The sequence below is a fragment of the Penaeus chinensis genome, chromosome 5 (assembly GCF_019202785.1).
Source record: "Penaeus chinensis breed Huanghai No. 1 chromosome 5, ASM1920278v2, whole genome shotgun sequence".
Lineage (NCBI taxonomy): Eukaryota > Metazoa > Arthropoda > Malacostraca > Decapoda > Penaeidae > Penaeus > Penaeus chinensis.
Window position 1 is genome coordinate 30,617,753 of NC_061823.1, and position 7,500 is coordinate 30,625,252.

The window sequence follows — 7,500 nt, forward strand, 5'->3', positions numbered from 1 at the left end:
AGGGAGTAGGAGACGCATGTGGTAGGAAGTAGACGCAGTAGAGCAGGCAAAGGGGGGGGGGGGGGATAAAGAGTATCAGGGAATGGGGAGGGAGGGTACAGAGTCAGTGAAGGGACAAAGGTGGCACAAGAAGGGAGAGCAGAGGTAGAGAGGGGAAGTGAGGGAAGACTGTGATATAGTCAGAGAGGTAAATGGGGGAGAGGGAGAGGGAGAGGGAGGAGGAGAGGAGTGTACGGAATGGGAATCGCGTACAGTGGTGGGGGAGTAAAGGTGCAGAGCAGACGAGGGTTCCCACAACTGGCCAGGTTTAAAGTGGAACACCAGCAGAGTTTTCGGCGGAAGTCCGACTTCATTTGGCGGTTTATCTACGTCTTGCGCAGCTGTTTTGAACTTCATGGCTTGAAATTTACGGTGTAATATCTTTATTTTGACTGCTTGCATATTTGGAAAAGGGTAACTGGGCATTGTATTTAAGCAAAGACATATTGCGAAATATGTTTAGTTCTCCCATGCAAAAGTTAGAAGCAATTATATAAAATAGTGTGGAGCCTTCAAGAAGTGGTAAGCATAATATAGCTTACAGAAATAACGGTCATGTTATCTTCAGATATGTTTTATGTATTTCCTCATCAATTTCTGTGCACTCCCCGTCTCGTCTCTTTCTTCTCCTATCCCTTTGATCCTTTTATCGTTTTCTCCCCTCTCTCTTATTCTCTTTTCGCACTTGCTAATCCTCGTCTGTTTCTCAAACATGAACATTCTTCTCGATTTCCCCTACGAAGTCGATGCTGTAGCTGAATGTTTTGCGCATTTTGCACGCCTTTGTAATAGGCCATGAGAAAGTGGCAGGCAGCTTTTGTTGCGGCTGTAGTTACACGTGTAACTGTAATTGTATTGTGACTGGTTCGGTTGTAGTTGTTATAAGGGTGTCCTTCTTTCACTTACTGTTGTCAACCCTTCACGATCGCAAGAACCCAATTCCGGCGTTCTGTCTCGTTCCGAGGATTAGATCCCCAGCCACCCCACTTATCCCCCTAACCATATACCCCTACCCACCCCCAGCCACGTACCTCCATCCCCCCCCCCCCCTCGTCTCGTTCTCTACCTTCCATCCAGATCCAGGTTCTCGAATCTCGTCGTCTCGCTGTGTATAGACGCGAAAGAAGGGAAGACAGAAAAAGAGGGGGAAAAAATATCTGTCTTTCTGAGCCGTATTGACTTGGGAGGCAAAGGAGATGGAGAATGTGAAGGGGGAGGGGGGTGTAAGGAAGGGGAGAAAGAGGAGGAGAAAGAGGAAGGAATACGAGGAAGGACTGGTTTGCTCCCTGGATCACTTTATATAATTAATGGTGCGAGAGAGGATCATCCATAACGGGGGCTCAGAATGACATATTTGGCTCTTGTTATTACTGTTATGGTTTGATGCTACAAACCCCGCTTAAAGGTGTTTTTTTCGGAGTGATGGTGTTTGTGATGTTGTCTTCAAAGTCTGCTTGTCATATTTTTAAAAGAATCTCTCCCTCTCCCTCCCTCTCTCTGTCTCTCTCTCTCTCTCTCTCTCTCTCTCTCTCTCTCTCTCTCTCTCTCTCTCTCTCTCTCTCTCTCTCTCTCTCTCTCTCTCTCTCTCTCTCTCTCTCTCTCTCTCTCTCTCGCTCGCTCGCTCTCTCGCTCTCTCGCTTTCTCGCTCGCTCGCTCTCTCGCTCTCTCGCTCTCTCGCTTTCCTCGCTCGCTCGCTCTCTCGCTCTCTCGCTCTCTCGCTTTCTCGCTCGCTCGCTCTCTCGCTCTCTCGCTTTCTCGCTCGCTCGCTCTCTCGCTCTCTCGCTCTCTCTCTCTCTCTCTCTCTCTCTCTCTCTCTCGCTCTCTCGCTCTCTCTCTCTCTCTCTCGCTCGCTCGCTCTCTCTCTCGCTTTCTCGCTCGCTCGCTCTCTCGCTCTCTCTCTCTTTCTCTCTTTCTCTCTCTCTCTTTCTCTCTTTCTCTTTCTCTTTCTCTTTCTCTCCCCCCTCCCTCCCTCCCTCCCTCCCTCCCTCCCTCCCTCCCTCCCTCCCTCCCTCCCTCCCTCTCTCTCCCTCTGTCTCCCTCCCTCCCTCTGTCTCCCTCCCTCCCTCTGTCTCCCTCTGTCTCCCTCCCTCCCTCTGTCTCCCTCTGTCTCCCTCTTCCTCCCTCTGTCTCCCTCTTCCTCCCTCTTCCTCTCCCTCTCCCTCTCCCTCTCTCGTTCTCTCTATCGTTCTCTCTCTCGTTCTCTCTCTCGTTCTCTCTCTCTCTCTCTCTCTCTCTCTCTCTCTCTCTCTCTCTCTCTCTCTCTCTCTCTCTCTCTCTCTCTCTCTCTCTCTCTCTCTCTCTCTCTCTCTCTCTCTCTCTCTCTCTCTCTCTCTCTCTCTCCCCCCCTCCCTCCCTCCCTCTCTCCCTCTCTCCCTCTCTCCCTCTCTCCCTCTCTTACTCTCTCCCTCTCTCCTCTCTTCCTCTCTTCCTCTTTTCCTCTCTTCCTCTCTTCCTCTCTTCCTCTCTTCCTCTCTTCCTCTCTTCCTCCCTCCCTCTCTTCCTCCCTCCCTCTCTTCCTCCCTCCCACTCTTCCTCCCTCCCTCCCTCCCTCCCTCCCTCCCTCCCTCCCTCCCTCCCTCCCTCCCTTTCTTTCTCTTTCTATTTATATTTCTCCTAAGCTATACATTTCATTGTTATGAAAATATCAAAAGAATAAATCACGTATGTTATAATTTTCGGTCTTATCAGGCATCTGCGTTTACATTATTTCTTACACCATTTTGATCAGTGTCTCGTAGAAATGTTAGGCGAGAGAACGAACATTCTGGGGCTTAGGCGGTGAACAGGTCAAGTTCAGCCGAGTTCCCTTGTGAGCCTATCTATCGAAGGAAGGAAGTCTGGATCTGCGGGAAGGTGTAGTTTCAAGGCAAGTAAGTGATACTCTTGTTCGTGCTTTCTTCCTTTCGTCTGCTGTTTCCTGCTGTCTGTGAGTATGAGTATGCAGACAGTCGGACGAGTGCAGGGTTTGTGCACTCTGTGGAATCTCGTATGTATGGATACAACGCGCGTGTGCATCTTCTCCCTGATGGACGTCTGCTGTCTCGTGCATAGAAATAGACAGTCACAGGAACTATATGCTTTCGCTGTCGAGAAACAGGATAACTGGACTGGCAAGGAAGAGCAGACGTCGAAGCAGGCGGCCAGACTTGCCTCGCCCTCCCACCCTCGTCGGAGGGACGGGTGGTCAATAAGAGAATAAATCCACTATGCCCCGCTAGCCCTCCTGTCTAGACATAGCACTTAACACCATCTCTCCTCCGCCTACTCCTTCCCCTACTCCTTCCCCTACTCCTTCCCCTACTCCTTCCCCTCCCCCACCTACTCCTTCCCCTCCCCACTTACTTCTTTCCCTCCCCCACCTACTCCTTCCCCTCCCCACCTACTCCTTCCCTTACCCACTTACTTCTTTCCTCCCCCACCTACTTCCCCTCCCTCACATACTCCTTCCCCTTCCCACCTACCTCCTCCCCCCCCCCCTCCGCCCAACTGTTTTCGTCACATCACCGGCAAAGGTCGTCACCAACTGACAGTTTACTCACGAGTTGGTACCTTTTTTTTCGTTGCTTGCTTGGTTGAGTTGTGCCCAGCAGGTGCATGTGACTTACTTGTATTTGCGCTGGTTCTCTCTTGTCGGCCTGCTTGCTTCTCTTCTTTCATCTTTCTTCTTTCTCTTGTTGTCGCTTTCTTTTATGTTTTTTTTTCCCTCTTTCTTTTCGCTTTTATATTTCTCCCTTGATCACTCACTCACTCTCTTCATTCATGTCTATGTTTGATATGCAGATTATGCCCTTTACTGCTGCTGGAACTATTGATCACAGTAAAAATTATAGAAATAATCGCCTTCCATAAAATGAAGACTGTCTTAAGGGGAGTGCAGGTGTCTCGATCGTTCCCTCCCCCCCCACATCATCCCCTCCCTCTCCCTCACCCACTGGTCTCCCGAGGCACGATATGGCCTTGTCTTGGGTGTGTGGTGCAGCCTAACTCTTTTTGCATGGACAGAGGTGTGTGTGTGTGTGTGTGTGTGTGTGTGTGTGTGTGTGTGTGTGTGTGTGTGTGTGTGTGTGTGTGTGTGTGTGTGTGTGTGTGTGTGTGTTTTATATATATATGTGTGTGTGTGTGTGTGTGTGTGTGTGTGTGTGTGTGTGTGTGTGTGTGTGTGTGTGTGTGTGTGTGTGTGTGTGTTTGCGCATGTGTATGTGCGTTTATTCGTGCATGTGGGTTTATTCTACTTTTTTAATGATAACAATGGGTGTCTATAGCTTTTATTTCTGAAAGATGGATAGGTATACATTTCGCTTTCAATCCAAGAACTGTTTTTGTCTGCCAAGAAACTCACGAAGACCCGAGCGAGTCCCGGCATCCTGGTCCTTTTTAATCAGTGCAGAGCGAAAGCCTTTTAATAATCCTCTTCCTCACTGCGGGCAAATGCAGAGGTGAGACAACAGTGCACAGTCCCTGCGGATGTTCTTGCTGGAAAGTCGCTGAGCAGCATCGGCTCCTGGCCACTTTGCGAACTAAAGTGGCAGAAACGGATAAAAGTCAAATGCTGATCTCGTTTCACGAGGGTCTGCTTGCGTCGGATTCACTCTATCTCGGAGACCTGTGCTATTGGAAGCTGGCCCTCGTGTTAGGGCTCTTAAGGCTTATGTCCTGTGCAGGGAATTGGCCATAACGGCTGCCGACCGCATGGATGGGACGCGGGCGCCTGTAGCGTGCGGGGGAGGGGAGACGCCGCGTGCTTTCCCTAGGAAGGATTCGAAGCCGCGGGGTCAGGTTGGCCGTGGTGTCACAGCCCGGTCAGTGGCTTGCGTCGTGGTTTGACGGATTGGAATGTAGATTAGCGCCCGTCGTCTATAACCTCACCGCGTGTGGCAGGGCGTGCCTCGAGCATGCAAGGCCGGTTTGCATGACGAAGGTGTTGACAACGAGTTCGCTGGTCGTGATGTTTTCAAGGTTTCCACTTTCCACGTCCCTCTCGCCTGTGTCTAGACGGGGATATTGCACTGTTCCCGAATGGGTGCGCCTAATGTCAAAGGCTGTCTCACCGGCAGGGGCTTCTCTTTACTTTTCTAGTTTACGAATATTTATTTACATTTAACTCGCGGATATTGTTATTAACATTCGAAGGTTTGTCCAAAATGTGCTTGAATTTTGTGCACGTAATTTAGTTTCAATAACAATTTTCTCATGGAGTGTAGTAGACATTCGTCTACAACACTCTGTTAAACAGCAAAACGGTAATTTGTTACATGCAGACTAGGCAAGAAGTCATAAGAAGCTAATACTGAAGACCGGATTGATAACTTGAAACTGGCTAATAACTGTTATTTGAGAAACGCTCATGATTAAACGGAAGTGAAGATTTGTTTCGATATTGTTCTTGGTACTATATATACATAAATAAATACGCGCGTGCATACACACACACACACACACACACACACACACACACACACACACACACACACACACACACACACACACACACACACACACACACACACACACACACCTACCTTACATATATACAGTACATACAGACATATTTACATTCACAATGTGCATACATAGTATCAGTCAGTCTATCTGTTCTTCTATCCATCTAAACATGTTAATTTGCATATCTGTCTATCTTTATCTACACATACACACACACACACACACAATCAGATCTATGCATACGCAGTTCATCGACAATCTTCCTCCGATGTGAGGCGCAGGGCGAGGCATCATCCCAGCTCAGCATGACTCGGCATTGCAGCTGAGTCCAAGCGGAGGTCGCTCAGAGTCCTTGCAGATGACCTCTCCTTCCTGGGCTTTATGCACACCCTAATCTCGGCGATTAGGTGTTGTCATAGAGGCTAAAACCAGCAGTAACACTTCCCTTGCCGTATTATAAAGGAACGCCTTGTCTGTCTTGGAATTTCTATTTTTGAAATGTTACAACTAGGTCTATCCATCTTGAGAAACGACTCATCACCTTAACTTTGCTCGCGCGGAAGGTTCAGATCCCAGTCTGTGTTGCCGCACGTACTCGTGTGTATGCTATATATATATATATATTTATATATATATATATATATATATATATATATATATATATTTGTTTGTTTATTTGTGTGTGTGTGTGCGTGCGTGCGTGCGTCCGTCCATGTGTGTGTGCGCATGTTTGTGCTGGAGCGTGTGTTTTATATATGTATATGTTTATTTAAGATGAAGAAGAACATATACATACTGAGAGACTTTGAGAGTTAGACAGATTTAATAGAAATATGGGAATAATGAACAGGATGGAAAATGGAGGGAAATCACCCACAGAGTCGAAGTAGATTGGGAATGGAATGGCTGCTTGGTTCAAAATAAAGCAAGTTTGCATTGGAAGCTTATAGCATTATTTGCCAAGATGAAGGTCACTCGGGGAACGGATAAGAATGTGGTCAGGTTCCGGGCCAAGAAAGGAGTGGCGGTTGGTCTGTTGGTCACTGAATCGGTCTCGTTTTATCAGATTATTGGCTTGTATACTCCAGTGCTTTACGTATTGACTTACAGGAATTATATGGATTATTTTCATGTGGACAAACAGGCAAGGGAAGATATCAAATAAGGGAATAGATGGCTGAAGGGTTGAAGGTTAAATTATTTAAAGGCAGTCCAGGAAGCACATTTCATATTATAGTGTAAACGTTGTTACTGTCGTTACCGTGTATCCGAGCTAATTTTTTTTTTTTTGCTAACTGGACGCGTATTCTCGTCCATGTATAGATTTTGCTTAAGTATTTTTTTATTTTTTTTGTTAGTATGGAAATTGTTGTCAATGGGCCTGTAATTCTAAATAAAATGACTGATTCTTGGTGGACAACACTCACACTTGTATTATTTCACTATCCTTTAGTGGGTGATAGAAGTTTGTCATACTGTCATACAGTTTTCCTTGCGGTGCATAAGGTTTTTTTTCCACACATAATGATAATGATGGTAATAGTGATAATAAGGATTATTATTGTAATGATAATAGTAGTAATAATAGTAATAAAAAATATCACGATAATAATGGATATTATGATAATATCAATCACCATCATTATCATCACCATCACCATCATGATGTTGATGTTTTGTAACTAGAATTATTAATATTATTGTTATCATAGACAATATTATTATCAACACACGCACACGCACACGCACACGCACACGCACACGCACACACACACACACACACACACACACACACACACACACACACACACACACACACACACACACACACACACACACACACACACACACACACGCGCGCGCGCGTCGCAAATTCTCAAAGGACAGAGGAGAAAGATGAAAATGTCTCGAGCATTGTTTCAGCGGCCTGGAAGAGAGACCGGACCAATAAAATGTAAATCAAAATCCTTTTTTTTTCCAGATGGCGTACAAAGCTTTAGACTTAGAACCCCTCAGCTT

The 7,500-nt window shown here is 46.7% G+C and overlaps 1 protein-coding gene across 8 annotated transcripts in view; it reads left to right on the top strand.

Annotated features, from left to right (window-relative positions):
- LOC125025425 (transient receptor potential cation channel trpm-like) overlaps nt 1-7,500 on the top strand; it is a 164,726-nt gene that overhangs the window by 27,549 nt on the left and 129,677 nt on the right. The window lies entirely within an intron of this gene.